Here is a 25077-nt window from a genome sequence, read left to right as displayed (position 1 = left end):
CGAAAAGGCGCTTTCTTTTCTGCGCCTCCCGACTAGCGCTCGTTGTTGCTCCTCCACCTGATGCTCCCCCAGCAGCAGCAGCAGCAGCAGCAGCAGCCTCGGTCTCTCCTCCGCGGCGCCTCTTCGTGAGCAGCAGCGGCAACAGCGGCACCTAAGGCTGCCTTAGAGCTCTGCCAGGCTGCCCAAAGCAGCGCGCTGAACGGCAACGTAACACGGTGTGTGTGTGTGTGTGTGTGTGTGTGTGTGTGTGTGTGTGTGTGTGTGTGTGTGTGTGTGTGTGTGTGTGTGTGTGTGTGTGTGTGTGTGTGAAGGAGGGGAGAGGGCGGGACACCACTTGTCGAGGCTGCTCTGCTCAGCCAGGCAGCTCCAGGCGCTGACAGACCCCCTCCAAGCACGCAAACACCAGTTGCGCCCTGGTCAGTGGGGACGGCAGAGAGCTCGCGTTGCTCTGGGAGGAAGGGGTGGGGGAGAGAAATGTTAAATCTCAGGCAGGAGGCTGAAAGATTAGCTTCAGAGATCCGTGGGGGCACAAATGATCTTCTACCCCTTCTTCAATGAGCAAGGGGCGTACTAGCCTCAGGCAAGGGAAGTCATAAAATGGGGCCTACACGGGATGTTATATATCGCAGTGTAGTCTGCACCGCTTGGTCAGACTTCAGTACTCGTCCTTACAAGCTGTTTAGAAGTTTCTCAAATAAGAAGTGTTTGTCTGTGGCCATATTTGCCCAAACTGATACTTCACTGCACATGACATTCCTGTGTTTTTCTCATAAAATTTGCACACCCTCATTATTTGAACATTACCCATTTCCATCTGCAATTTCCTACAAGGAGGTGGTCTTGTGAAAGAGAGGAGGTTTCTCTGTTTGCCCAAACCTGGAATAGCCTGTATTTGCTTTACATAGTACAGTATTTTACATAGCACACGTTTGCACAGTTGTTTCTTGCCACACACAAATTGTTTTACATGCACATACGGTATGTACTAAAGGTTTGAAACCAGATTGATTTCCTTATCTCGCCCTAGAAGCCCCGCAGTTTTGTACAGTATGCAACAATTCTTAACTGGATATTCTTTGTCCCTTCGTGTGACTACAGTTCCCAGGATTTATACTGATATGAGACAGAAACTGAATGAACATGTATTCCAGCTAGCAATAAAAGAGGTAAGGCAAAGCAGCATTTGACCATAAAACTGATAGGTCCAATCTCCTTCCACTCCTCCAAGAATGCTACTTCTATAAACCATTTCCGCAAGGGAGGAAGAGGGGCTGTTTGCACAACTGACAAGGCTTGAGCAGGCCCTCTGCATAGGGCCACTGGTGGCCACCACACATGCTGACCTGGGCCTCCATCAGGCACTACCACCCCCAGTTCTGCTCCTTAGTAGTGCTGCAGTTGCCAGTTACTCAGCCTATCCTGGATGGGATTACATTGTAGTGTTTTGAGGGTGGAGGCCAGGGTATGCCATGTTATATCACCCAAAACATGGCTGGTGCAGACTGGAGCTGAGTGAGCCCTTGGCACTCATCGCAAAAGCTCTGGTGCCATCAAGTAAGCCCATTCAGGGTGAGTGGGTGAATCACTGGCAGTTCTGTGGCTGCAGCACTGCCTGTGGGAGCAAGAGTTGGTGGCCACTGGTAGCAACAGTGGTGGGTAAGCATTGATAAAGGCTGGTTCAGTGGGGGAAACAGGGTACTGCCCCACCAACCTCAGTCCATCTTCAGCCAGCTTCCAGACTTACAACAAATCTGGGTGATGGAACTGCTTGTCAGCTTCCTCATCCATTGTCTCAGAATCCAGCCACTGTATGCATTTAAAGCAGTACCATACGACTTTAAATAGTCATGGCTTCCTAGGAACTGTTGTTTGTTAGGGGTGCTGAGGGTTGTTTGGACACCCCTATTCCCCTCAGAGAGTTATAATTCCCAGGGTTCCCTGGGAAGAGGGATTGATTGTTAAACCACTGTGGCAAAAGATGTTGCGGAGTCTGTGGACTGAGCATGCTATGATGTCAGTGAAGCAAGGCATGAGATTCTACAAGGACCTACTTCACTGAAAGACAATATGATTGCAACTTTCAAGTGCTATTCACAGGAAAAAATCCTAAAAGGCCTTGTCCATGGAATATAGAGGAATAATTACAAATATAGAATTCTCCATCTGAGAGGTGGATTGGGGATTATCTGATGTCTTCAATGGGAAACTGTGGTGAGAGTCCTAAGCAAAGGTGATCAAAGCCATCTGTTTGTTGTTGACAGAAGAGTCCCAGTGAGGACCGATGAAGAGGTGTTGTTGTTTTTAGCAGTTTATGCAATCAAACTGCTGTGAAAAATGCTATGAAATTTTTTACCACTTTAAGTTCTTATGCACCTTATAGCATAGTAGTATTAATTGCTATTTATTTTACAATATATGATCAAGCTTCTAGGAACTATGAGCACAGTTCTTTTAGCCCCTATGAAAATTTGTTAATTTTGTACAATTTGGTTTAGTACTGCCATGCAGTGGCTGTTAGATATATTATAGTTGTCATGAGATTACATTAGGATGATCATTATATTTGTTATTAATTGATATGTTTTAACTGAAGGACAGTTTGTTTTATGATGATTTTAAGTGTTATTTATTTAACTTGAGTTATTAATTGATTTACTTATATTTGATACTGTAATGATGTATTGATTTGCATTTCTGCTGTAAGCCACTTTAAGCATATTTATATGGCAGGAAGAAATAAGAGATACAAACCCTTCTCCTTCCTGTTGCCCTCTCTCTCTTTGCTCTCTTTTTCAACCAACAGTTAAAGCAGACATGTCACTGCTTGCTTCAGCTCCAGGCTCAAAATATAAGTATTTTGCCTGTATAGTTTTTACTGCTGCCTTTGCTGTGAACCAATGCAAGACTATTAAGTAAGTAAATCATATTTTAAACTTACTTTACAAATTGTTTTTTGTTTTTGTTTTTTTGTTAAGTGAGGTAAGAAGGGGGAAGCCAGCTTACTTCATTAGCTGGACTTGCTCAAAAGGCAGGTTTTGCAGCCTAATTCCCAAAGCTTCTATTTTGCTGCCAAGGATGAGATTTTAAAACCCTCTTTAACCTACACACATGAAGAGAAAAATTGTAGTTAATATACCCTCTCATACTCATCAAACCCATCCCACAGAAGTCAAATTTAACTTCCTATAGTAGTCTGATAGCGACCATTTTACATGCGTCCAAAATTGATGTACAGTCACACACTTCTTGTTGCTGATCCGGAAGTTGCCCGAAAACAGGGGTGGGGCTGAAGAGGGAAAGCTTATGTACACTTCGCCGAAACACACAGGGGGCAGGAATGGAACCCCTGTGCAAAATGGTCACCGCCTGTATAAGAAAGAAGTCCATAATTGCTAGAATGAAGAGAGATCTCAGAATCTCCTATTCATTTTTGAAAGCTGTTCATTTTTTTGCTCTGCATTTCTGCAGCTCTTAAGATATCATAACGAAATCATGCATAACGATTCCTAAAGTCAAGAAGCAGGGTTTCATCTATGTTTTGATACAATTGGACACCATTTTGAATCAAGGTGGTGGACTGAAACTTAAAAATTGCACCGACTTTAACCACTGATTTTTTAAAAATGCACTGATTTCCCCCACCTTAGAATTCTGAGTAATGCTGAGTTTGAGGCTGCTAGTATCCTGAATAAAGAGAATAAAACGTTCTTTGGGAAATTATTTTAAAACATTGCTCCTGTGGATACTCTCAGAGCAATCACTTGCCAACAAGAGCAAAAAGCTACCATCCTTTTTGCACACTGATGGAACATCCATCATAGCCTACATTTGCTTAGGCTATACCACTCTGAAAAGAACAGATGATGCTACCAAGTCTGAAAGGAACCCTGGTCCAAGTGTCCTCTGCCCCCCTGCCCCATACTGCTGTGTTCCTGCTGCTACTTTCCCCACTGCAACACTGGTGACTTTGCTCCCACTCTGCTTACCAGGTGGCAGTGGAAGAGGTCTCTCTTTAATATATATATATATACATATATATACATATATACATATATACATATATTACACCCATGGTTGGGTGGCTGGGCATGCTCAACAATAAAGTGCTGGTCAGTATTGGGGAATGAAGATGGTGGGCAGGCCAGGATAGTGATGCTTGAAAAATAATTAAAGTAGCAGGTCCTGCATTCATTAAAAAATAAATAAATGCATAATTAATATGACATGAAATATTCTGATGAAGACTGAACCAATTATGTCGATGTGAACTGTCGTAGATTAAAAAAACACAAAGCAGGTAGGGTGATGGCAATGCCACAGAAGCAACTTGTCATCAGGGCACAAAACACCTCTTCTGCCTCTGCAGAAGTTTAATTGGAAGCTACAAAGCAGACTCTTGCTAATTCTCCCATATTAATTAGGAACCCTGCTGTGGATTTTCAGATTATGCACATTAGTGAATAAACAAACAAGCTTGAATCATCATTACAATCCAGGAAGTCATGCTACAGAGAGCATTTTGTGCTCATTTGGGTTAGTGTCAATTAGTGTTGTTTAAGGGGGAAATGTGCTTATATATTGGTAAATAGGCATTAGGGGTGATTTTTTTTGTTTAAGTAATGGGCTCTCTAATCTCAGAATTTCAGTTGATGTAGTATTTTGTAGCAGTTTTGCAAACAGGATTTTATCCGTGTGTGTGTGTGTGTGTGTGTGTGTGTGTGTGTGTATCCCTAAGTAGACTGCACCCATTAGAACTGGAGGACTATGTATATATTCCACCACAGAATTTGGTACCAGGGGCAAAATCCTCCATTCTGACAATCCCAGCGTTCATAATTATACAAAAGCAAGTTCTTAACCACAAAGAAGAGCTTTAAGTCTGTGAGCAATGCTAAGGTGAAGTCTCCACATCTAGAGTGGGATTCAGTATTTTTAGTGAATGTAAGAACAAACAGCAAGCTATGTAGTTAAGTAATTTTTGACTCTGAACAACTTGGAGATATCTTACTACCCTTTCCTATTACTGGATCATTTATGGGGGGGGCGGATTGAATATCACTGATCCTGGTATATAGGTGCTCAGAAAATTTCTATTACTCAGTAGTTTTTTGTGTGTGACTTTAATCAATGTAATATCCACTGTGTTTCTGCCACCCACACGTGTGCTGATATTCTCAAAGAGTTGGTAGGAAGTGTTATTAAAGCTGGAATGATTAAGCATGTGAAAAAAAACCAGTCTTGTAGAATAAGGATCTTAATTGCTTCTGCAAAGAGGCATGCTGCTTCACTACTAAAAAAGGCCCTCCAATTGCAGAGGGGTGGACAAACAAAAAAAGGACTTCTGAATTTTGAGAAGAGGAGAGGTATCGTTGGCAGAGGTCTGAGTCCCAGGCTATGTCCATGCAATACATTTTAGGCGCATGGCAGGCCCCTCAAGCATCCTGAACTGTGTAGTTTGTTAAGGTTGCTGGAAATTAGAGTTCTTTGGGGAGTAAACTACAGTTACTAAGATTCTTTGTGGGACTGTGAGACATCACATGCTTAAAATGTATTATGAGGATGCGGCCTCGTCCTTGGTGCTGGGCTCTGGAACTGTTACTCCTTCCCCCTTTTAAACTTGTTTTTAAAATATCGACATGAAATCAATTTCATATCAAGTGACAGAAAATGCAGTGACCGAAGGGCTTTGCATTGTCTTTGCTATGTGCCCTACATCAGATAAATAGTTTAAAATAAAATAAGGAAATCTGATCAAAAGAGGATTTAGGGGTAAAAAAAGTATTGTTCTGCAAAATGATAGACACACACAATTCAACATCAAGTTCAACTGCAGAAGCTGGAAATTAAAACTGGAAGCTGAATGTTGCATTTCAGGCCTAGTTTTAATTATTTATTTTGGCAACATGAAAAAAAAATCATGCAACATAGGTTGTGCTTTCTTCACAGCCAATGCATTTTCTTTAATGTGAACAGACCTGAATATTTATAGTTTTATTGATGGTAATTCCTTTGTAGTACAAACCTAGCCCAGAACTTCTTTGTTATGCTGTTTGTAGAAACCTAAAACTTGGATTGTCTCAGATGTTGTGATTCAAACTGCATGTCTAAATAAAAAGGATTTTTATTTAGAAGTAAATGACTGAAAGGAGCATATTAAGACGGGCTCTGTTTTTCAGTACAAGTGGGACCCTACAGCAGAATCTTTGCAGTGTATCCCTAATCCATGCACAGAGTGTTCCTGTTCAGGAGTCCAGGTCGCCTCAGGCAAGAGCCTTTCCTGCTGTTCAGGCTTCTTCAGAAGAGAGGTTTTCCTGTGAATGACAGTGGGGTAAGGTACGTCTCTGGAGAATGATGGGAAGCAGGCCCGTGCAGAGCTTGTCTGAGGCCCAAGGTGGGAGTTTTGTTAGAATGAAGTTATAAACTCAAAACAAAAAAACAGCCTATTAGCTTAGCCTTCCGAGGCCTGGGACAAGTGTACCCCGCTGCCCCCCGCCCCTTTGCAGAGTTCTTCCTCTTCTCCATTCTTCTCTCCTGAAACATCCCGCTTTACCGCAAGTAGGTATGGGGGAGAATTTTCAATTCTGTATGCATTTAAAAGCAAACCTACTTAATTTACTTTTTTTTTTTTCGTTTTTGAATATTTTTTATTAAGAATTTCAACATAGCAATTTATCAAAAACACATAATCTTCATCCCCCCCCATTTCCCCCTCCCCCCTCCCCAAGAAAAAAAAAGCCCAACCTTCCCACCCCACCCCAGACTACCCTCAGCTCCTCTCTCTGGTTTTTCATCGCATGTTATTCTCTGCATATTATAAAATTGTAAAGATCCTTAATTTATCTATCTATATGTTACCAATAAAAAGTTTGTGTATGTTTATTCAAAACCTGCCAAGGAGTCCAGTTCATTTTGCTGTTTCTTTAAGTACTTTGTAAAAGGTTCCCATTCTTCTTTAAAGTCACAGTTGTCCTTATCACGTAGTTTGTGTGTCAATTTTGCCAATTCTGCACAGTCCATCAGTTTCTCTTGCCACAGTTCTTTGGTCAGGATTTCTTCGTTCTTCCATCCTCGTGCTATTAAGACTCTTGCTGCCGTTGTCGCGTACATGAAGATGTTCTTCAGTTTCCTTGGCAGGTATTTTCCTACAATCCCTAACAAAAACGCTTCAGGCTTTTTTACAAATGTTAATTGGAACATTTTCTTCAACTGATTGTATATCATTTCCCATAATTTTTTGATTTTACTACAATCCCACTACATATGGTAAAATACTTAATTTCCATTTTCTGAAACTCTGCCAATTGAAGCCATTTTTCTAAATTGTCACCTCTGAATTTTGAAAGGTACTTCTCCAGCCAGGGTATAACTTGCATATACTAGTGTAGGGTGGTCCAACTTTTCATACCAAGTGGGCTTCAAGAGTGCTTTGACATGGAACCACCCCGTGCTAGGATATAACTGCTTAAAAGTGCATAAACTAGTGAAAATGAAAGATTTGCCACTTCCGAAATGTAAGAAGGACAAGTTTTTTTAATATAGGATTTGTTTTGCTAGCCCTAATTCCCATCCGCTTTCTGGATACCCTTATAAACTGTAAGAGGCATGAGGTCAACTCATTCTTTTCCCTCTTCCTCCATAGATCTAGAGCACTCTTCAGCAGTCATGCTTTATCCCAAAGAATCCTGATAACTATAGTTTATGGAGGGTGCTAAGAATTGTTGAGTGACTCCTCAGAGAAGAGAACATTTTGTTCCTTTCTCACCTGCTTGCAACCATAGCATTAACTGATAGACTCACACAAGCTGTCCAAAATCTAGTTATTTTAGACACCTTTTTTCCTCTCTGTGATAGAGGACTTAGAGCTGTTGCTTATAGAAAACAGCAGAAAAACCCAGGAATTTAGTATGGCTGTGATTGGGCAGTTATATATCCTCTAGGTCTGGGCAATGTCCAGGGCCGACAGTATATTGTAGGTGCGGCTTGCCTGCCAATTTTGTTTTTTAATAACTTTATGTTATTATGTTATTATGCTAGGTACTGCCATACCTCTGCTGCTTGGTTTTTAATAGAATGTTGGCAGCTACCGTGCGTGTGTGTGTGTGTGTGTGTGTGTGTGTTTAGTTTCATATAAAACTTTCAGTCTCTGCCATTTTGACAGTATTTCAGATGGAGCAACTAATGGAATGTTTAGGAGTATAATAAACAAACTTATGGGCAGGATATTTATTTTACAGTAGATTTTCTCCCATACCATGAGAGAGAGAAGAAATTCCAAAATTCCAGTTCTTTCTCCTACTCATGAAATAGCTTTCGGTAATCAATCAATCAATCAATCAATCATTCTTTACTCTATCTTCCAATTTATTTGTAACTCATATTCCCAAATATTTAATTCTATGTTCATTTCTCCATGGTATTTTGGTTATCCCTTGAACATCTTTTAAATTTTCATTCGAAACATTGTAACGTAGCCACTGTGCTATCTTATAATTTATTTTATAGCCTGATATTTCACTGTAACTAGATAATAACCTTATGACTTATTTATAAGATTTCTGGGAGTGAGACACAGGGATTATATTAGTATCCAAAGATCCATACTGGATCCTATGAATGTGTATGTTTTCTGTTATTGCTATAGCCCAAGGTTAAATGATCAGAAGGTCTGCAGTTTGAATCCCCGCAACGGGGTGAGCTCCCGTTGTTCAGTTCCAGCTCCTGCCCACCTAGCAATTCGAAAGCATGTCAAAGTGCATGTAGATAAATAGGTACCACTCCAGCGGGAAAATAAACGGTGTTTCTGTGTGCTACTCTAGTTCGCCAGAAGCGGCTTAGTCATGCTAGTCACATGACCCGGAAGCTGTACGTGGACAAACACCGGCTCCCTCGGCCTATAGAGCGAGATGAGCGCGCAACCCCAGAGTCGTCTGTGACTGGACCTAACGGTCAGGGGTACCTTTACGGATAAATGACAGTAGCAAAGAGCAGAAGGTATAAAGGGCATCCCTGTCTAGTTCCTCTAGATAAATTTCTTTACAAACTTATATACAACTGCATTCTGAGGGGCTCCCATTAATATGTAGAAACATTTAGCTTATTTTTGGATTGTCCTCTTAAAAACTGATACGTATTCAATCACCTGTTAATTATCAAAGATACTGTAATGATACTAAGGACATCACATTTGTCTGCAATCTACTTGTTTCTTATTTATAGGACTCCATTTTATATTACTGGGATGTAGTTGCAGTGCAACCAGTCAGGAGTATGGGAAGTACCTGTGAAAAATGTTGATATTTTCAACATCTCAGTCCTATACACATTTACCTGAAAATAAGTTCCACTGAACTCCATAAGTAAACAACTAAGGATGCGGAAGAAATTTGATTCAGTTCACATTCAAAGGTGAATCTATCAAATTCACACTTTCTGAAATATGTGAACCAAAGCACAGCTATCCTTCAAAATTCACATTTCCAAATTTCACCATACAGTTCTCATACAAACAGTGTTTAGAATTATGCACATATCAGGGGGAAGTGTGTGTAAAAAGAAATATATTAGTCAAAATAACATACAAAAATACATTATATTGGAGAAATTCCCTGCACAAATCTGTACATTGGTTAAAATTGCATGCAAAATGTCTTTATGAGGGGAAGATCTCATTAAAATGCAATGAATTTTCATAAGGATTTTTAAATAAATAAATAAATCACAAATTGCTGCAGAAATGTGGAGAATTAGATTTCAGACTGGAGAAACTAAAGTAACCAAAATCAACAGATCCTTTCATCGCTAACTGACAGCACTAAACCTGTTGTTAATGCTACTTGCTTGTAAATAAGGTATTGTTCAATCTTTCATTACAATTAGAATTATTTCATTTTTAAGGCAAATATTTGAAACTGAGAAGTGCTTCAAATTCTGGCTTGGATTTCACTCCTATATTGAAATACTTTTGATGGCAACGAATTCCAGAAGAGCATCCATGTTATTCTGCTGCAACACAAATGGACAACAGGTCTGTGCCACAGGACTTTTTATTGTTTCTGCAATACTTTTGGTGCCTTGTGCATTAAAGGGATTGACAGTAGCCTGGCTTTTTGTGTTTTTTAAAACTGTTGATTCCCGGATTTCGCCTCCACTAGACTATCATCTATGAAGAAACACTTATACCACCATTATCTCCAACTGTATTGAATTTGTAGCTCCACTCTAATGCAGTTATGGCCCTGCTAATGCAACCTTGCAAGAACAGATGTTTGGACCAGGATAGCTTCAAGGGTTTTTCATAATGTTCTTTTAGACAGGCTCCTGCCAATGATGAAGTCTGAAAAATGTTAGTTGTCAGAGACTGTGCTAGCAAAGCAGGATATATTACATATATTTGTAACCTTCAGAGGGTGTGCGTGGTTGCTGAGGGTGCAAAACTGAGGGAATCTGTGGGGTCACATAGGGTCCCCATCCACACTCAAAATCCTTCACCCTTTTTCAAAAATAATAATAACCCAGCTATAATTTCCAGTTCCCAGGACTCCAGTAGGCTGTTTGTGTGCTTTAAATGTGTAGTGTGTGTCGCCATGGTGGTACATGTAAGAGTTCTAGCCGTGGAGGGGAGTGACCACATGGTAGGCCCAATGTTGCAGGGAAGGAAACTGTTCTGACTGAAAGCCCGCTGTTTGGATTTGGGCAGAAAAGAGAGAGGGAAAACGAGAAAGCAGCAAGCTCCCATTTCAAGCTCAGCGGTGAAGAGCTAGTAATTTGAGTCAATGGTGCTGTCAGGACAGCACTCTGGAGCAGAAGTCAAGGGACTCACACAGCAGAATCAACAGCAAATGCAACAGGGCCTACTGAACCCCCATTCTGATGGAAGTGAAGTAAAACACAGGGACGGCTGTAAAGTCTGGGCTTACAAATTACTCAACAGCACCACAGAGTAGGGCACAATAGAAAGGGGATGACGGTGTTGCTCTTCTTTACTTAAGGAAGCTTCAGGCCTTCCTTTGGGCCACATTAGCAATTTAGAATCTTTGTTTCAGTGCCTCAAAAGTGCTACGTTTTGTTCCGAACTGTTGTGGTGGTGATCCGTAGCCCTCCATTTCCCCACCTCCCTGGCAGCACCAACCCCTATTAACTCTTCACATTTAATGTGGGGTGCAGATTTCATTCTCTGCTCTCTTGGGCGCATAAACAAATGGAGGAGATAGAGAGAGGAAGGGTCTCTTGAACTCTGCTGCTATTGGCATTACTGGAAGGGTGGAATGGATGGGAATTCTGACCAGAATCCCCTTTTGTCCTGGGTTGGGGCAACAACAGCAGAAAAGCAAGGGGAAAGAAGGGATATACAGTACTTCACGTTATCTCATACAGTGGTACCTCGGGTTAAGTACTTAATTCGTTCCGGAGGTATGTTCTTAACCTGAAACTGTTCTTAACCTGAAGCACCACTTTAGCTAATGGGGCCTCCTGCTGCCGCCGCGCCTCTGAAGCACGATTTCTGTTCTCATCCTGAAGCAAAGTTCTTAACCCAAGGTACTATTTCTGGGTTAGCGGAGTCTGTAACCTGAAGCGTATGTAACCCGAGGTACCACTGTACTTGTTTTAATTCCAAACTTGCTGGCCACATTGAGGAGCTGCTACTGAGCTAGTCCAAGCTAGTACTGCACTAAAAGAAACTCTGAGGGCGGGATTCACTTCAGTAGATGCCCTGTGCAAGGACTCCCTGTTGCACAGTGGGACTTCCTCACCTCCTATCCCATCCCCTGGCCCCCCAAATTGGTTTGAGGGGGTTCAGGAGAACCTCCAGAACAGCACATGGGGGCAGGAGAGAAGGAATTATTCAATCTGGCAAGCTGAAAAGGTCTTACTGATGGAACGTTTAACACAGCACAGTGCTGAATTTCCTTATTTATTTTAAAATATTTTCTTATTTGAGAAGAGTATCGTACCCTTAATTCTTGCACTTGTACAAAAGTGGTCTCTTCATGCCCTGTAGGTTGTGGGGGAACTCCAACTCTGAGCCAACCACTGAATGGGAAGATGGATTTAGCAGAGGGACAAATCTCTCCTTCAGCAATTGCTTATAGGCCCCCACATATTTTTAAAGAAGCAGTTGACAATTTAAACCATTATGTAACTGCTTAGATTAAAAAGAAGGTAGGAAATTGCTTCCAAAGCACCCATGGCTCTTTAAGTGGGGCGAGGGGAAGGGTGAGCAACAAATTGAATCTATTATAGCATTACGCTCCACATTCAGCATTGTTATCGGAAGTCATTATGCTATTTGGATAACTGGTTTGAATTGGATCATTTGGATTTAAGGTGTACCTTGGTTCCCAGTTCATCCGGCATCATCTGGTTGTAACTTCAATTTGTGGCTGCAAAGGAAGGACTCGAGGTTTCTCTCCAAGTTGTTCAGGGTGGTATACAAAAGTGGACGCATTTGGATTTTGCCTGCAAAGGAAGATTATGGGCTCATCTAGACTTCCATTCGTTCTGTGTTTCTAGGCACAGGTCCACATTTTCAAGCTCCGTGTCTGAGAGTTTTCTTTCTTGTTTTTTGTCATGACACTTTCCCCAGGAAAGCCTGTGTTTTACCATTGAATTGGAGCCAAGCGCAGTCGGGTTTTCCAAGGATTGCCATTTGCTCTGATTCAGTGGTAAAATGTGGGTTTTTCCAGGGAAAGCACTAGGACGAGAAACAAAAACTGCTCAGACATGGAGCCTTAAAGCACGGGCCTGTTCCTGGAAAGCATGTCACAAAAGGAAGTCTGCATGAGCCCTTAGAGTACACTTCTGATTCTTCCTTTTTACAGCCACCCTGCCTTGAACTTTCTCATGTCTGAAATCATGTGGGTATGGCTTGCTAAAAATGGATTTGCAGGCCTGATTAGGCCAGAGGTTCTGCACCACTACACTAAATTGTGGTTTAGCATTATGTTCAAACAAATACATGATGTGGTCTCATCCGTGAATCACATGGGTTGGATGGCTGATCTTGTTACTTCCACTGCCAATATTGCCAGAGCAGACTGAACCCTGTGGAAGTTGCCCTTGTCACAATGCAGTGGGAAAATTAGGGCATAAATCTCCCTTTCCCTCAAGGAACTGTGCAGACACATCAAGTTATTTATTAAGGAGCCTCCACATAGTGAGTCATGGGCACTCGGATTCATGGCAGGTATCAAGAAGTGGCCTATGCTGGCCATATAGAGCCATTCACTTTGAGAACCTTGGCTTGTGTTACTGAGCAATAGTCACTTTATAATTTGAGATGAATCATAACATCAAGGCACACTGACTCTCGCAACAAGTACGTAAGACATTCACCGGTAATTTTGTTCTGCCTCCTCCTCCTCTCTCTTACAGAGCCCTTCTGTCTTTCATACTTGAAAGATGAACCAGGCTCTTCACCACTGGGGTTGCTATCAAGAACGAACGTCTAGCAAAATTGAGCCTTCAGCCTTTCTGCCTTCAAGCGGTAGTGCATGTACTTTGCATGCAAAAAGTCCTAAGTTTAATCCCCATCATGTCCAGGATGTTCCAGTCAAGAGTCCTGTTAGTCAACATGCACAGTACTGAGGTAGATGGACCAGTGATGTGACTCAGCATAAAGCATCTTCCTAAGTATCACTCATCACAAAGACATTTTGATGCCTTCTGAATAGTGGAGTATTTGATCTGGGCTGGTCTTTCGCAATAGTGTCTTCCTATGGAAATTAGAAGCAGGTTAATGAGTCAGGCAGATCAAGGTTTCCCGAGGAGCTGCTTTCAGCAGTTGACGCAGAGGAGGAGGCTGGGTAAGTGTTGATACTAAGCCTTCTTACATTTTGAGGCGTATATGAGTGGGTTACAAAACAAATTACTAATCTAGGCTGAGACTTCACAGGGCTGGTTGTTCAAGAAATGCTGCCGTGTTCTTGGTATGTGGGCTGGAAATGTCCCCTGACTGAAACCCTGGAGAGCTGCTGCCAATCAGTGTCAGCAACAATGAGATAGATCTGACTCAGTATAAGGCAATTTTCTATGTTCTTAATAAACTTGGGGAGCTATAATAATAATAATAGCAGAGGTGATGGTGATGGATGAATATTATGTGAGGGTTCTCTGCTCGCCTTCTATTTAGATGAGGTAGTCCAGGTTCACCCAGTTTGAAGTTTGATACTCCAACTACTTGCAACATGCTTCCTATCTCATCCTAACACTATTTTAATGAAGGGAACCTACATGAAGTATCATTTTATAATAATTGCTCTCTTCCTCCCTCTGAAGTCTCCTCATGCACACATTTTATGTGAGCTCTACTTAACCACGTAAATATGGAATGCCAGATAGAGTATATTACATATTGCTTAAGCAGGCCTGGGATGAAATCTCTTGTTATTTGTGCCCCTTTATGCTGTTCATGTATGCATCTTTTGACCTTTTGTGGGTGGTGTTTTCCATTCCTTTTCCCTTTTTTGTGATACATGTACATATCCTCCAACTGATCAAAATAGGGATGCTTGTTTTTTGTCCCTGAGCTCTCGCAGGAGCCAGATCACTCAAGCGAGAGCGTTGGACCAAAAACAGGACATTCTGGGATAGAATCAGAAGTCTGGATGGCTTTTGTAATTCTGGGGTGTCTCACTTAAAATTGGATGTTTGAGGGATATGCATGTGGCCACCCTGTGCATGCATGCAACTTTCTACTGGAGTAAATAAAAGTTTAAATATGAACATTTAGTACCGACTCAAGCTTGCCAGCCTACTGATTTTAGCTGGCTAGGCATATACTTTACTGTATATGTATGTGACCTAATAATAGTATACCGGTTTTGTTTACAATTTGCTTACAAAAGCATACCTGAAAATATTATGAATAGTTCCATAAAACGTCACAGGCTAGTAGACCTGTTCTGACAATGCATACTCTTTAAGCAAACTGCATGATTTTAAAAACTACTTACTTCCAACTATGAATGCTCAGCACTATAGCCCTAAGGGATACCGCCTACAAAACAAACAAACAAACAAACAAAAAACGAAGGGAGGAAGACAAACTGTAATCTCTATGGAAGGTAACTTTTTCTTGAAAACAGACTATTAAGGGTATAATCCTATATTTTGGGAGTAAGCCACATTGAATTCTGAGTAAACATGCATAGTATTGTGCCTTAAGATATTTATGTTCTTTAGAAAATTAAAGCCTCGTTTTCTCCCAGTTGTAAACCTGTGTCTCAACTGTACCAGTTCTGTGGGACATTCCCCCCACCCCACCCCCCACAAAAACAATCCTTTAAATAGAAAACCAGCTGGGCTAAAACCTTTATCTTTGTGTGTGTGTATATGTGTGTGTTTAGAGATTTAAAAATATATACCATTTGTGTGTTTGAAGGAACATTATGATATGCAAGTTCCCTGCTGTAGTCTACAACTCACTAATAGGGATGCCCAACACTGCAGTCCAATACATGTCTATGCAGAAATAAGTTCATGGGGCTTATCCAGGTAAGTGGGTACAGGATTGCAGCCTTAATCAGCCAGTGCACATACTGTAGTTTCACACAAACATTACTTCTGTTTTTCCTGTGCATTATTTAAAAAACTGAAGTTGTTTCCATTATCATCTAAATATAATGGGTTTCCTTACTAACTGAAGGCAAGTAGAAATTCAAACTTGCTTTAGCGTCCACAAGATGGCAGGCTACTGCAGCATAAGCCTTTGAGCATAGCAGGGAGGGGGAAGAGAAGCTTTTTAGTTTGAAATTCAGAGGCAAGATAAATGCTACTTCAGATTAAAAAAAAATTATTAAGTGACTTTTGTATTGGAAGGAAGCCTTCTATCATTTGGCCAAGGTATTCTTTTTAAAAAGAATGTAAAGCTCCCGCTGAGAGATAAAGCACATTTTGCTTTTTGTCCTGAGCACTGTATCTAATATCTGCTGTTAGTATGAGCTATGCCATTACAGAAATGTCACCACTTCTTTAAAGAACTTGGGGGGGGGGGGAGCAAGGAATGGCCAAAGGAACAGCACACATGCCAGAAGAGAAAGTTAAAATATACACCATCAACTAAGTACTTTTTGTAGCCTATGTAGTTGAACATAAGACTACAGGATCCCTGTTGGATCAGAACAAAGGTCCAATTAGTCCAGAATTCTGTTTCCGTTGTGGCCAAGTGGGAAAGGCTATGGAAAGCCCACAAACAGGGCATGAATGCAAAAGCCCTCTGTTGTTTGCATTTCCCTGCAACTGGTATTCAGAGGCCCACTGCCTCAGAGACATTATATAACTATTGCAGTCACTGATTTCTTTATCCTCTATGAATTTATCTAAGCTCTTCTAAAAGCCATTTAAGTTGGTGGCTCTCACTGCATCTTGTGGCAGTGAATTCTATGGTTTAACTGTGCACTAAATCTGGATGACATTCAGAATATAAGAAGAGCCTGCTGGATCAGCCCAGTGGCCCATCTTAGTCCAGCATCCTGTTCTCACAGTGGCCAACCAGACACCTATGGGAATCCAGGAAGCAGGACCTGAATTCAACAGCACTGTCCTGAGGCTTCCAGCCACTGGTATTCAGAAGCGTATCTTCGAGAATGGAGATAGAACAAAGCCATGAATTTGTCTGTCCCGAATCTTTCAATAAAAGGTTCAGAGAATGTACTGAATCTGGCAGGAGGCCGACTTTCACAGTAAGGTCTTCACATGTGGCCTCTTGACATGTAAGCGGATCACTGGAAAGAGTGTCTGGAGATGTAAAATACAACTGGGTGGTGTTTTTCTCTAACATTCACATGATCTCATTCAGCGCAAATGAGCCCAATAAAGCTCAAGTGCAGGTATTTTGTCTCTTGGCATGGCAGGAGACGCACATCTACAGCAGTCATGTATCTTCCTGCAAGTTTCACTTCAGATCTTACAAATAGGCACTGCTGGTTTGTGTATGAGAAACTGCACATCTAGCTGGCATTGCTTCTGTAATGTCTGAAAATTATCTTTGGCACACACCCCTTTTCACCATGTCGGGTCGTTTGCAAGTCTCTGTGAACTTGGCCCTCTAAAACTAACCACTATGTTATGGTTTGAAAGATCTTTATTATTATTCTTTGTGCCAAGAATTGATAAAGAGTCAAGAACCACTGATCTTGGCAGGGACTGACAATTCCCACTTGGCTCCTTTGAAACATATATTTGCTCCTGAAATATGTAAGGAAGCCAGAGGTTTTTAATGAGCTTGGAGGTTAGCATCCCAGGACAACCCAACTGGGTCAATAGGCCTTCAAGGCAGTTCATGGTCTGTGTGTATGCAAGGACAGAGAAACCATGTGCCACACCACCACTAAGTGTGCATTGTGATGGTGGGTGGGGGAGAGACATGTACATAGATTGCTGAAATCCTTCCAGTTCAAGAAAGGCATGAAACAATCACAGGAATTGTCCATAATATACATACAAACTTGCCCTGGTTGTTGGTGGCATCTGTCTGTCTTGGGAGACAATGGAGGAGTACGCCTTTGGGGATGTAGTCATGTTACATCATGTTTAGGGAGGAGGGTGCACACACACACACACATAAATGTGCCCCTTGCTGTATTTGCACATGGACAAACAATAGAAGACTTATACCTGCTGCTCATGTGAAACCTTGCATTCATAACAAAGCTCCGGGAAATTAAGATACTTCCAAACCAGAATCTCCCATCAAGGTGCTAATCTTTTACTTCATCCCTACTTCATAACTGCATTTCAATTTTGAATGTAATGAGTCACTTCAAGTGTAAATTCATTTCAGTGTCTCACCAGAAAAAAACAACATGGCTTAGCCTTGAGCCAAGGGGCTAATTCTCAGAAATTGTTTTCAATGTCCAGGGCTTAGCTTCAAAACATATGAGGGGAAAATACAGAGTCATGTTCATATTGTTTTTCCTCACTATTGAATGAACCGGAAAACCTTCCTTCTTGTGAGTACATGACAGACTGTGTAATGACCAAGCAAACCTGAGTTCTGTCACCTGTCAGTTTTACTAATTATGCATTAAGATACCATAAAGAGAGTTAAAAGCATATATTGTAGCAGGGGGTGGTTGAAGTAACCATGCCAGCTAGTCTATCTAACTAAGCTGGTGAGATTTCGCTGTTTCTGACCCCCCAAATATAGTATCAGGTTTTGCATGGTGCCTGAAACAAAACCCAATGAAGCCTTTTGAAAGGGCATGGGGGTGAGCAGGCCCGAACAGAGGCAGCGGGTAGGGGAGCCAATTGGCATGGGCCTATGATTTTCAGGAGGCCTACTCTGAGTCCCTCTGGTAGGATATTGTAAAGAGAGTCAAGGGGGATCCTTTAACACAACATATTAATATTTTAAAGAAGATACATAAAACATTAATACAAGATAAAATATAGATAAGTAAAAGCAGAAATGGGGCCTTTATTTCCCATCTGGCCTGGGCCTGTTACCAGCTTTGCATGGCCTTGAGGGTGAGGGCACAAATGTTCTCTACCCAATAAGCTCTTTCCAGCCGTGGGTGCAGAAAAGGTACCAAAAGGGTGCAAATGAAGCATCAGAATAAAAATCCTGAAATGTCCTTCACAGAAAGCAATCAACATTAGACCACTCTTTTTGAAGCCATTTCTTGGATAAATAACACTGATGGCTCTGTTAACGCTTTTGGCCTCTGCTATTTTGAGCTGCAGAAGACAAAATGCATGAACACATGGTGTGCCAGTGAGGGAGGTCCTGACCCTGAACTACTTAGTGGCACAACTATAGCAGCACGACCTGCAAAACTTGATCATGTTGGCAGCAGCACACAGGAGGTTTCATCCTGATATCCATAGTTTTTACACAAATAGAAACTTCTTTGAGGGGGGGGAGGGTTAGATGCAAAGAATCAGTCTGGAAAGCAAATTGGCTGTCCTTTATTTTTATGCATATAGATTTGGGTGAAAACAGTTGTTTATGAAATCAGGATTTGGAGACCCTGAGTCTCATCCAGCGCTAGTTGCACACAACTGAGTGGAACAATTAGTGGTTCTGGACAAGCTGCACACATATTGATTTTAATGCTTAGTAGTACCTCTTAGCATATTGTCAGGTACATTGATCTTAATAGATGTGTGTACATCACTAAACGTCTCATCACTTCCTCATTAAGTAGCTAAATGTGTGTGAACCTTTTGCTGAAAAGTAATCTGCCTGAGAGTTCGTCCAAAGGGCTGTTTGTGGGGTTTTATTTGTGCTGGTAGTGTTGTATATGCAGCCCACCACTAAACGCTGCAGTCACCAAACATGTATGTGTGATTACCTAAGGAGGAAAAGCAAGTGGAAATCCCTCCCCTGCAAGCCAGTGGGCACAGTATCTAACAGCAGCCATGTTATTTTAGCACCTGAGGCAGAAGATCCCACAGGTACCTTTGTTTACTGACAGGCCTACTTGTCATTATTTGCAGGACTCAAGCATTAAGGAAAGAAGACTCTGCCTTCTTCAAAAGGTAATCTGAACATCCATTTCAAATCATTATTAACCATTTCAGTTTGGCTTTTTATTTGCTTTTCCATGCATTCGAAAAGTGCTGAAGTTTTCTTGTAATTCATTATACAGAGAATGGGTTTGCTGCTATAAAACAAAAGCACTCAGATTGTTAAATTTGTCATCATCTTTCTCGCAACTGAGAGCTGGAACCATGGGTGGGAGTTTTGCTGTCAAGGCAGGATGAACCACCCACTCTTTCTGCAGATATTTGGATGATATTTTAACCTTTAAAGCTAAGTTGCTAAGTGACTTTGTTTGAAAAGAGGTAGCCTTTCTGTTTCTGTTTTTTGTGGGGGTTTTTTAAACTAGGGCACTAAAAAGAGGTTCACATTTCTCAGGTGTGCAGCTTCTCATGCCACAACTCTGCCTGAGTGAGGAAAGACTTCACCTGATCGCCTGGCTTTTGCGAGCTCTAAAAGAGGCTGAAGCTGTCCCTCTCCTTTTGGGAACACACCTTTAATTAAAGAACACGTATAATTGCTGGAATATAACCCTAATGCATTCTGAGCTTGCATTTACCTTATGGTGTTGGAAAAGAGGCTAGAGCTAATGAAAAACAGGTGCATATGAATTTATCTCAAATCAAGGGGCCTTATGCACTCAATTAACAGCTCTAGTGGAGGGATAGGGAAGCATTTTCCAGCCAGTATTTTTGTTGATTTCTGGGCAATATGGCAGGGGTGGGGGGCAGCCACATGCCAGTGGTGAGTAGGGCGAGAGAGAGAAAGTGGATAGAGCAAGTAATGTGAATTTTAGCTTGGCAAAGTACGCTAATTTCTACACACACTCACATACCCACCTCTGTAAAGCATTATCAGAATTATGGGCGACATGCCAGCCAGACACAAACACCCAAAGAGGATGCATGAAAATGAATGTAGCCTGGCACGAGTTCTGAAGGTAAGATGGAGAGGATCAGAGGGCCAACTTGGCACCCAGATCTTAGGTTCCCCATCAATTCAAAGAGTTGAGGATTTCAGTGGCATTTAATAATAATAATAATAATAATAATAATAATAATAATAATAATATAATTTATTATTTGTACCCCGCCCATCTGGCTGGGTTTCCCCAGCCACTCTGGGCGGCTTCCATAAAAACCAAAAATACACTAAAATATCACAGATTAAAAACTTCCCTGAACAGGGCTGCCTTAAGATGTCTTCTGAATGTCAGGTAGTTATTTATCGCTTTGACATCTGATGGGAGGGCGTTCCACAGGGCAGGCGCCACTACCGAGAAGGCCCTCTGCCTGGTTCCCTGTAGCTTTGCTTCTCGCAATGAGGGAACCGCCAGAAGGCCCTTGGCGCTGGACCTCAGCGTTCGGGCAGAACGATGGGGGTGGAGACGCTCCTTCAGGTATACTGGGCCGAGGCCGTTTAGGGCTTTAAAGGTCAACACCAGCACTTTGAATTGTGCTCGGAAACGTACTGGGAGCCAATGTAGGTCTTTCAAGACCGGTGTTATGTGGTCTCGGCGGCCGCCCCCAGTCAATTTAAGAAGGTAAATGTTCTCTGGATTGCTCCCAATGTCTTTAGTCAGTTGCATTCTATAGCTGTTGCTCTCTGCTACCACTGGGTACCCCATGGTAACAGAAGCATTAGAATCTGATACTATGCAGCAAATGTCCTGTCTTAGAAATGTCTGATCAACTACTATAAGTGTATTGGGAATGTCACCATTGTGCTGTTGGTGGATGTGGGGTTCACCGAAAGGCAAGTGACATGTGGCAAAAATATGTAAATATGTTCTACATAAGATCGTAAATATGTAGCCGCTTGAAACCTTCTAATTGCTGCACGCTTGGGCATCACTGCTCTTGCCCCATATTGTGGTCACTGAATTTCTTCACTGGGCTCCGTTTTGCAACTCTCCAGACGCTTTGCGTCCCAAAAGTTCAACAAAGATTCTACACACAGAAGAGTACAAGGATGTTATTAAAATACAACCTCAACAGTAAACATTTTATTCACAAAAATAAATACAAAAGTACTCTGGCAAGTATTTTAAAGCATGAGCTCAAGAGATACCCCACAACTAAGAAATCGTGGTTCAAAGCCCAATTCAAGCCACAGTTTCGGCAGGAACAAAAACCCAGAACATTTTTACACTCAAATACCAAGGATAGTCAGACAGAATGGTGTGAGAGGTTAACAAACCATAATTCTACAGACGTACAAAAGCAACGTGGTACTTGTTACTTATGCCACTCACAGGCCACAATTTGAAAAATATAGTTAGATTATCTATCATATAATCATATCTAGCTGCAAATGACCCGTAATAGTGAATAGCATATGTGAATTCAATCTGAGTTATTTTCTTGAAGGTTAACAGAAATGACTCATGGATGTATGGATGTTCCACCTGGATGTGTATTCAAGTGTAACCTGGATAAATAATTTATCACTCAGCAAAACTTACAGCTATACTACCAAAGTTGTAAGAATCAACCCTGTTTTGCACTTAGCAGTGGCTGAGGTATATCGATAGGAAGGTGTTGGTTAAAAACTACCATTAGCACCTGTCCTGGATTCTTCCTGAACAAAAGCTATAAGTGCAGGTTTATGTGCAATTTGGGCACAGTACTACCCAATAACATGTGTCAGCATGCACTATGCTATAGAGTCTGTGGGCAGGAGCCGCTAATTCTGATGGGGTTCTCCTTGTCAACAGAAGGTATGTTACTCCTTCTGACTTTCCCTTCACATCCCTCTGTTCCTACAGCACCATGTGGTAGTGAACAGGCCTGCTATTTCAGGTTTTATAAGTAATGTCAATAATCAGAGTTAATTAATACAGCTTGCTACTTTTTCACCTGAAAAAGTGTTGTAATCTATGCTCCACGTTCATATAAACATATTACTCCTCTAATAAATATCTGCTACACAATGTGCGCATCACACACACTGTTGTTGAAAGTACTGGGAAGCTATTCATATGTTGCTCTCCAGGGCCAGTGTTCCACCAGTTTAAATGACAAGAGTAAGAATCAAAGGATAATAATGATCATTTCTAAATACCTGTATAGATAGACCTGCATGGGCTTTGCTCACAGTGCGGCATTTAGCAGGTTGTAGGAGCTAGGATCATTTTGACAGCAACTGGGAGCATTTTGACAGCAAAATGTACGAAACATCCTCTTACCAACTCTGCTGCTAGAGCAATCCACAATGGTATGCAGTAAGCAAGGGTGATGCACAGAGCAGAGGTACCTGTTGAGGAAATAGCTGTCATTGACTAAAACAAACCAGCTATGGCTATTAGCTATGGGTGAGGACACTCCTTCTCCCAGCTCACTTCCACTGAGGACTGGGTGGAAACTATGCTTCACCTATGGTGGTTACCAAAGTGGTTCACCTATGGTGGTTACGCTTCACCTATCCATGTAATGCTCTGACTCTTACCAGATCGCAGATACTACCATGTCAACCAAAGCACTGAGCTGCTGCTTGATTAGTCCTGTACCTAGGAAATGCAAAAGCACCCTAAGGCCATTGCAGTTTAATAAGCATTGTGTTGGGAAGTGGGCCAATTTCGGCTGCCTGAGTACCTGCAATTGTCTTTATGACATCAGAGTGCAACATGTAGTGCATGCAAGAGCAGTAACCAGAAACATGAGAGTATTGGGGGTGGGGGGTGAGGAGGTAGCATACAAAGACTGCAAGTGATTGTCTTTGGGTCAGGATGTCCTCTGCTTTTTCATGGATATCTTTGCATTCTTCCTATTATCTAGAACCCAAACATTTCCCCTAAACTTAGTTGCGGGGAGGGGGAATAGTGCTATGGAGAAACCACCAGTGATGTTCTGTTTACAATGAGAAAGGACCAGTGCTGGGATTGTGTATAAGGCCTCATTTACTATTCCTAGCATAGCCTGGCTAAAACAGCTTCATGTAACAGATCAATAAAGGCTTTTGCTCAAAACCATGAAAGGTGCTGCCTGCCAGAATAGGCAACCCTGGGCTAAATGAATCAATGACATGAACATATAATATAGACCCTTATATTTTGACAGAACAGTGTAAAGTAGAAATAGCATCAGTGTAATGCTTAAAATTCCCCAACCCCACCCCTCCGGTGTCTTTTTCATCTTTGTGTGGATAAGCAGGGGAATATCAAGGGAGGACCTGTTCACTTCTAATCAAATATCCAGTGTTTACATAACAGGAAAGAATTTGGGCAAAAAGCTGTGCATCTTGACCAAATTTACTGTGAGCATCAATACATGTACATCAGCCAAAGCAAATTTGGTTCTGCCTACCTAATCGTATCTCCCTCTTGGGACCTAGAGGAACATTTTACTGGTGACCTACATACATTCTAGTTCTTAGAATTTCCAGATATTGTACATTAAGTGGACTGGGATAATGATAAAAACTTGCATGATGCAAATTCCTTGTCTTTTTATATTGGTCCATGAAGGTAAAAAGTATTCATATTTATTGGAACTGTTTATTTTCATGTCCTCTTGAATGTCCCAGGGCAATTCCGACTGGTGAGGCTGTATTTTGTTATTTACCTCCACCGCTCTCCAGGAAATTTGAACACTGAGATTTTACAAGTCTCATTACAGTGCTCTAAAGTAATGAAAATACTGAGAAAACAGACCATAGATTGAAGAATCACAAAAAGCAATCGTAAAATGAAGCATTATATAAGAGTTGCCCAGGCTTCTAATCTTCACTGTCGAAGGCCTTATTCCTAGGCATCATTAGCGTTAGCTACAGTAATTACTAAAGATTAGGCTGGGGCATAGATAGAACAGAGCAGATGGTAGATGCAGAATATGCAGATGTTGCCTCTTTTATAGGAGTTTATAGGAGTGCAAGACTGAATGTCATTTTGAGATTTTAATAGCAATTCTAGATAGTATATATATGCACTCTGCTTGTCTATGTCACTGAAACTAAGACAAAGAATAAAGCTCCTGAAAACTTGGGAAATTTCTCTTCGTTGGTTGCAGTTAAAAACATGAACCTATTTTTTTATAACTACTTAAAGAGCAGCAACTACCTGTGATTTTGCCTAGAATTGTGTGTATACTTTAGAAGTGGGTCACTACATCCTCCTAACCTGAATTTCAAAGTACGACAATTAGCTAAGCAGTATGAACAAACAGTAAGGCACAGCATTCAGAGTTCAGAGGCACAGCAAATAGAAAAGTTAAGGTGCTAATCAAGATTAGAGCTATGGTGAAAGAGCTGAGTGTTTTTTTTTGTTTTGCCTTGCTAACTCATCGTGGTAATGCTTCTTGCTTACAAAACCAACAAGAGTTTTCCCATACATTCAGATAAAACAGCAGGCCACTGATAAAACCAAACACACAATTCCTCCAGGGCTGATTTTGTTCCATGTACTGTACATTCATTAGACAGGTAGCAACTGTGGGTTCAGCTTCAGAAATTATGTAATAGATTTCAGTCTGCAGTGCTTTTGATACCTAAAGTTAAGCTGAATGGTGAAATAGTTACAAATTATTGCCTTTTCTTACTAGGAAAGCTGTGGCTTGGTCCTGTTACCAGAATCTTTGAAATGGACTAGGGTTGCTAGCATC

General features: G+C 41.4%; 3 long non-coding RNA genes across 6 annotated transcripts in view; 2 read left to right on the top strand and 1 right to left on the bottom strand.

Moving 5' to 3' along the window:
• The first annotated feature begins 119 nt into the window (after positions 1-119).
• Positions 120-13502, top strand: LOC309344667. Of its 3 annotated transcripts, XR_014157828.1 has the most exons (7): positions 159-233; positions 312-416; positions 1099-1166; positions 2804-2912; positions 6177-6333; positions 9895-10024; positions 13372-13502. It is a non-coding gene; the product is annotated as an uncharacterized lncRNA (long non-coding RNA). The 3 variants fall into 3 exon arrangements; XR_014157827.1 differs by lacking the exon at positions 6177-6333; XR_014157826.1 differs by lacking the exons at positions 312-416; positions 6177-6333 and having other exon boundaries at positions 120-219.
• On the bottom strand, positions 10039-25065 carry LOC309344673. Of its 2 annotated transcripts, none has more exons than XR_014157837.1 (4): positions 22928-25065; positions 13333-13712; positions 12331-12456; positions 10039-10333 (listed from the first exon to the last, which is right to left on the bottom strand). It is a non-coding gene; the product is annotated as an uncharacterized lncRNA (long non-coding RNA). The 2 variants fall into 2 exon arrangements; XR_014157838.1 differs by lacking the exon at positions 22928-25065 and adding an exon at positions 20320-20507.
• The window catches only part of LOC309344669, a 50330-nt gene continuing 43461 nt past the window's right edge, over positions 18209-25077 (top strand). Inside the window, exons 1-2 of the long non-coding RNA XR_014157830.1 lie at positions 18209-18293; positions 19438-19479. This is a non-coding gene — a long non-coding RNA (uncharacterized lncRNA). The remainder of the gene's footprint in view (positions 18294-19437; positions 19480-25077) is intronic.

This window comes from Podarcis erhardii (assembly GCF_964252035.2).
Source record: "Podarcis erhardii genome assembly, chromosome: 6".
Taxonomy (NCBI): Eukaryota; Metazoa; Chordata; class Lepidosauria; order Squamata; family Lacertidae; genus Podarcis; species Podarcis erhardii.
This window is presented reverse-complemented; position numbering and strand designations above follow the sequence as displayed.